Raw genomic sequence first — 6,578 nt, forward strand, 5'->3', positions numbered from 1 at the left:
ATGGTGCTTGCCAGCTCAAAATGAACTCCATAATTGCTTGGAAATTTACAAATCCTTCTCTTACATATTGGCCATGAAACTTGCAAATAAATAATAGATTTTATTCATTTATAATGATAAATAAAGATCCAGGAATAGCAGTACCGGAAAATGGAGCACAGTACCGGAAAATGGGTAATATGATTATGAAGAAATTTGGGAAAGGTAGGGAGCCCTCAAGAAACACATCTACAGTGTGTAGTGTTGGTTGATAGCATCAATGTCTAAGCCCTTTAGTTTGGCAAACGATTCCACCCTTCCTTTCAGAGTGTGGAGCTCCCTCAACCTGTAAATGCAATAATAAGAAAGATGGTAACAAATTAGACAGTGTACACAGTTAGGGATTAGGTTTATGGGAGGGAAGTGGGAAAAAATCTAGATAAAGAGAATTGCCATGGAAACAGAAGAGGGAAAATAACATGTTGTTAGTTGTAGGGGTTTTAAATGTTATGAAAATACCCTTCTTGAAGAGTATTTTCATACATTGGTGCCCTCCATTCAGATCTAAATTCTAAAATGCTCCGTTGGATTTTGTATCTACGTCTGGGTCACAATCCAAAATAATTTCAAGGATTCTGTTACTAACCTTGCAATCTCTGCACGCCTTTTAGCTTCTTCAGCCATCATATTAATGTCTCTGAAGTGGTCCGATCGGCAAACATCTTTGTCTCTATCGACTGAAGTCCATGCAGTGTACGCTGCTCACGTGCCCATGCCACCTCTCGAACTTCCCTACCAAAGTCTTTCTGGTTTGTAAATGCCGTCTGCTCAAACATAAGGCCGACCGTAAAGAAATAGAAGAAGAGCCATTAAAAAAATATGGGATAACAGGTATAAAAGTATTTGAATGGTAAAATTTAAATTTACTGACCCTCTTATCCAGAACCAGACCCCAGGCTTTTCCACTGAGTGCATATTGAACACAGAATTTGAAAGGATCAAGAAACATGTAAGTTACAATATTAAAGAGCCAAACAACTCCAGTCCAACGCTAACCGATGCTTTTTATTCCAGCAAATTTCCAGTTTGCTTCGGCAGATATGACGGTAGCAACCTGCACAAGAGAGGACATTCCACTGGTTCTAATATCGAATCTTTCAAAACAAAATAATGGAAACAGAATGTGAGAAATGATAAATTATTTGATTCACAGATTGCGATATAAGAACACGCATAACTAGCACAACAATTCCAGAAGTGAAAAAGAGAGAGTGTAATGTAGGTTTGAAGAAGGAAAACAGAAATGCGAAAACAATAAGCAGCAACAAAATTAGTATAATAATGAAGAACCACTGAAAAGAAAAGCAAAAGTTAAGGTTTCGGAATGTCTTTTGGGTGTGATGGAAATAGAAACATATTTGTTTCGGACGAAAATTTCGGTAGATATCCTGTAAATTTATGGAAACATATGCAAATGACGGATATAGATGTGTGTGTGCTGAGTTAATATTCAACACTTACTGCGGGCACAACTCTGGTTGAGTTTTTACTACAAAATCGGGCTGGGTTCGGGTTGATTCCAATTCATTTTCAGCAGAAGCTCAACCCAACCAAACCCAAATTGTACCCTCGACACCAACTGATTGGGAAACTAGTTAAACTACTTATACCCTGATGAGTGTCAATTTCTAGTGGGAAAATATCGTTTATCATAGTGCAAAAACAGTGGTATGTGGGTGAGACGAAGAGAAATTGGAAGCAAGGGACAAGGGCAATCTACCTATATGAACACATGCGCATCTAGATATGTGTACATCCACATGTATTTGTGTATGTAGATTATGTAGACAAAATTAGGACAATAAAATCAATCCAAGGCCCAATTTCCCAAGTAAAAGTTGGGCTAGCTGATGTCATGTTGTTACTTAATAACCAACTGCGAATTGATGGCTGTTAATTTACTTAAGAATCATCAATCCATCCCAGAGGCATACCGGTTGCTATGGTTTCTTCTAACCTATGTCACAAATATCGTTCTCTGGAATTTCTCGGCAAGGGAAAATCTCGGGATATATTAATGTTTTTATATTTTTTTGTTTATATCGGGAAACAAAAACGATACAATAAAATTATTTATAATTATATAAAATATATAAATTAAAAAAAGAAAACATTAAAATATCGTAAAAATATTGTGATATTATCGTGATATTATCGCTATATTTTTAAAATTCCGAGTATTATATTGGGATTTTGTCGTTTTATCAAAATATTGCGATAAAAATGCTAAATTTTGAAAATATCGGATATATTTGTGACATAGCTTCTAACTTGAGCAATCAAAATGAAGTAGAACTACAGAAGTCTCAAAGGCAATACCATTTGTGCGATGATGAAAGCGGCAACAAGCAGAAGACCTGGGCGTTCCAGGAGAGACCAGCCCCTTGAGCGCGTCACAAATATTAAGGCCTGGCTAATGGTACTCACTTGAAGATATACTGCAGATGCTAGCATCCTTTGGTTTGCGTCTATAGCATCTGTATCGTTATTTTTTATCTCGTGTTTATTGAGGGTGTTGACGTGGAATATTTTCTGAAAAATAAAATAAGTGAGAATTAAGACTTCATGCCAGCACATGTGAAAATGTATATTTTATCTCTATGTGACAAATGTGTATATGAGACACACTTAATATTGTAGAGGGCCCAGAAAAGGAGGTAATGGGTCACTAAAGAAAAATGCACTGATAATAGTTAATCACCAAGCATGGGTATAGAAAACCAGATAAAAGTAGTGAGAACAGTGAGAACTGTGGCAACAATTGCAAGTAATGAAAATTACCAGCAGAACTAAAGAACACAAACCAAAACCACAAGTTGAAAGGCACGAAAATTACCAGCCGAGCTAAAGAACACAAAGCAAAGCTAAACATATACAAGATGAAGGAAACACGTGCTTACCAATTCCCAGGGCCCAGGCATCTTTTTTATTTTTTTGAAAAAATAATGTCAGCCATGAAATTCCATTTCCCACAGATACCAGGATTTTTGGGGAGTGCCTTAAATGTATTTTGTCCATTTACAGTCGGTAGTTTTTCTCATTCCACAAAAGAGTGTTTTTGTTGTGAGGAAAAAATTGGTAAAGATATGGAAATGTGAAGTCTTTGTTACAACAATGAAGAACCAAGAGGAATACGTACTGCAAAAAAATTAGTGTCATGAGCTACCCAGAATAATATAACGGTCATGAGAGCAAGATAAGTGCCAATGACAACTCCAGTTGCAAATATTTCAGTGAGCTTCCAACTGTCAGGAAGTGGAGAAGGCTTTACTCTGTCCTTGGAGATAGTCATGATAGTACCTGGAAATGGGCTCATAAATTAGCAAATATTATAAGAAAGACGAAAAACAAACAAAAATTTCAGCATTATGCAATGCGTATCAAAATGACGGATGAAAAAATATTCCACAACCAAACAGGCAATTCAAGCTAAGAGTTTACTGCTAACCATCATTAAGAATGGCAATGACAAGAACCATGAATGGAGGAAAGTCGAATCTCCAGAACAGCGTCAGCAGCATAAATCCTAGCTGTTTCCACAGAAACCCAGAATGTTAAAGAGAAGCCATGGCTTCATGCTGGAGGAAAAGTTATTGCATTTTAAACATTTACTTCAGATAATATCTTAGCAGATCCATATATCAACATCCATGAAAGGTAAACCTACCCAAAGACTTATTTTGAACAACGAGAGAGAGGGGAAGGGGGGGGGGGGGGGGGAGGGGAGGAAAATTGACAGCTTACCACAATACGAATAGTGATAGACACAGCATATATCTGCACGAGAAAGAAACATGAGTGAAACTGTCAGCATCTACAGTCATAGAAATCTGTTTAGGACAAATATATTTCCCTCTATTAAACTATAAATAAATTGTCTCGATGAGCATTAGAAAATGATACACCATGTTTTTCCCTTTTTCTGCAGAAAAGCATAGCCTCTTATTTTCAGGAACAAGTGTAATATACCAAATGAAATGATTAAGGTACTTGTGTAAGTGACCCACCATATAGATTTTCAAAGATGAAAATGGATGGAGCATTACTGTGTTAAAACAGCACTAATGATTACACTCAGCCCAGGCTCTGTTAGAACTATGTCAGAAGCTCTTCGAGCGGCATCTGTGGCATCTGCCACTGCAATTCCTATGTCAGCCTTCTTTAGAGCAGGTGCATCATTAACTCCATCTCCGGTCATTCCACAGATGTGCTTTCTAGCTTGCAATTTCTTCACAATCTCATATTTATGTTCTGTGGACCAACTCAGAGAAATCAGAGACAAGAATAAGATAAATTCATAAAACTCATGGAATATAAACAGGATAATTACCAGGAAAGACTCCAGCAAAACCATCGGCTTTCTCTATAAGTTCATCAATTGGAAGGGATGAAGCTGCCTCATCCTTGCTTTCCCCCAACAAAGATGAAGATGGGTACATGTTTGTGCCCATTTCCAGCGTACGCCCAGTTTCCTTGGCAATTGCCAATTGATCCCCTGTAAAATTTTCCATGAGCGAACAGCTTAGTGAAGTGTATTTAACAACAGTAGCATTGAGCACCGGTTCAAAAAAAAAAATTAAAAGGAAACCATTCAAACTTGAAAACAAGGATTTTCTTGATAAATGCAACAATAAATTTTAGTTGTTAATGCCGCCCAACCACTGGATTCATGTATTCGCTTGAATTTATTAAGAAATCTACACAAAGAGGCCCACCAGGAGCATTGAGGACCGATAAAATTCAGTTTAACAAAGTTCCACCAAGAGAAACATACCAAAAATATGATTTTCAGCCAATTCTTACATTCCAATGTAAATGCTCACAATTGAACCTTAATTTAGACTGACTGGAGAGTAAGGGGCTGTTTGGATACACGGATTTTAGAATCCGGGATTTCTTCAAAATTGTAGCTAAGAGACAAGAGAAGAAGAGGACCAGTCGTCGTTTTTGACTTGTTTTTTACTTCTCGGCCTTCTTTCCGTTAGCCAGAGAGTAACAGATTCTCCCACATTTCCAGGTTTTAGAAATCACAGGATGAGGGAGAGATTTTTAAAACCTGAATTTCTCACTCAAAATCCAAGAAACGCTGTCAAGACAGCATACAACAGCTTGATCATGAACCCTTTTTTACCCTGTTTTCAAACTAAAAACCTGGATTCTAAAATCCGCATATCCAAACGGCCCCTAAGTGTTTGGAAGTTTCATGAATTAAGTTTTCGGAAAGTGAACTTGCAGATACGTAACCAGATATTTTACCATTAAAAAAGCAGATACTCTAAAAACAATATAACTTCCATTTACAAGTTCCACAATGTAACTAAGAAACCTGTTATGGTGTTGGATTCATACTCATCTCCACATGCACTCTTCTAGTTGAACTTTTTATTGACAAGTTATAGAATGACCCACAAACTTTTTATGTTGTGGGAGTGATACTCCACAGAATCTGCTACATATTCACGATCGATGCTGATTTTTTTAATCATTTTTATGTTCACTTGTAGTCCGAGTTGGTTCTGACATCTTTTTATCATCACGAGCTTCCATAATCTGCATACCCAGTTTATTTCCAAAATTGACAGCCACACATTCATTAGGAAGTCCCGACTCTAATTGTGAGCTTCTTGCATGTTTCACTTCAGATAAAATACAAGAAGATGGAGCTTTAAAATCAGATAGAAGAATGAGAACAACACAATATTACAACACTGCCATCCACAAGTCTCATGACGGTTTAGCTTCCCACTAGACTTGGAAATGTTAGGCAGCTTCCTGCAATTCCAAGTGATAAAATGGATCTTAAGAAAAACTACAAAATCAATGGGAGAATATTGGTGGCGAGGACCTGCCTAGCCAAGTACGCCACAAGCTCTAAAGGGACCTGTCAATCAACTTACCATATGGCTACATGCAGAATCACCGTCTCAAGCTAATCCGTAGACCATTTTATGGAGTCCTGGGTGTGACTTTATTTCAAAGGTTATGGACCAGAAGACTGCCCAATTCCAGAAAACTTGTCTTCCCATGGGCAAAAAATTAAGCTGAATTCCACAAATAAGGTTGCCATAGCATGTTCACAAAATGTCTAAATGGCTATTTTCCCAAATTTAGATGTAGCAATAAATAAAAAATTCGCTCCCCCTGTAGGATAATTCACACGCCGTGTAACTTGATTCGACTTCAAATATATCACTTCCCTAAGAAAAATAAAGGTAAATGAAGCAATTTAGGCCGTGTCTGGCAGTGAGGAATTTTTTTTTTTTTTTAACGATAAATCGATTTCTCCAATTGGTGAGATAGGGATAAGGAAGTGGGAGAAGGGGAGAGATTTGAGAGGGCACGAACGAAATAGGGCTGAGAAGTGGCTAAAAATCAAGAAAAACCCATCCAATATTGAGTGGATTTTTTTGCTTCCTGATTTCTAGCTACTTCTCATCGCTTGGAGACTAGTTTCTTGTTTCTTGATTTTTAGGGCCTATTCGTTTCAGATTGTGACAACCGATGGTGAGCCCCAAACCTATTATTGGACTCGAAATTAT

The 6,578-nt window shown here is 37.3% G+C and overlaps 1 pseudogene across 1 annotated transcript; it reads right to left on the reverse strand.

Annotated features, from left to right (window-relative positions):
* On the reverse strand, positions 1–4,550 carry LOC143892982 (plasma membrane ATPase 2-like; annotated as a pseudogene). The gene is made up of 9 exons (XR_013255676.1): positions 4,370–4,550; positions 4,085–4,290; positions 3,784–3,816; positions 3,488–3,569; positions 3,179–3,339; positions 2,359–2,571; positions 911–1,093; positions 626–803; positions 1–325 (listed from the first exon to the last, which is right to left on the reverse strand). The product of XR_013255676.1 is annotated as a plasma membrane ATPase 2-like (transcript).
* Positions 4,551–6,578: the final 2,028 nt, after the last annotated feature.

This window comes from Tasmannia lanceolata, unplaced genomic scaffold (assembly GCF_043159265.1).
Source record: "Tasmannia lanceolata isolate RefF3 unplaced genomic scaffold, GAP_Taslan_0.1 ptg000002l, whole genome shotgun sequence".
NCBI lineage: Eukaryota > Viridiplantae > Streptophyta > Magnoliopsida > Canellales > Winteraceae > Tasmannia > Tasmannia lanceolata.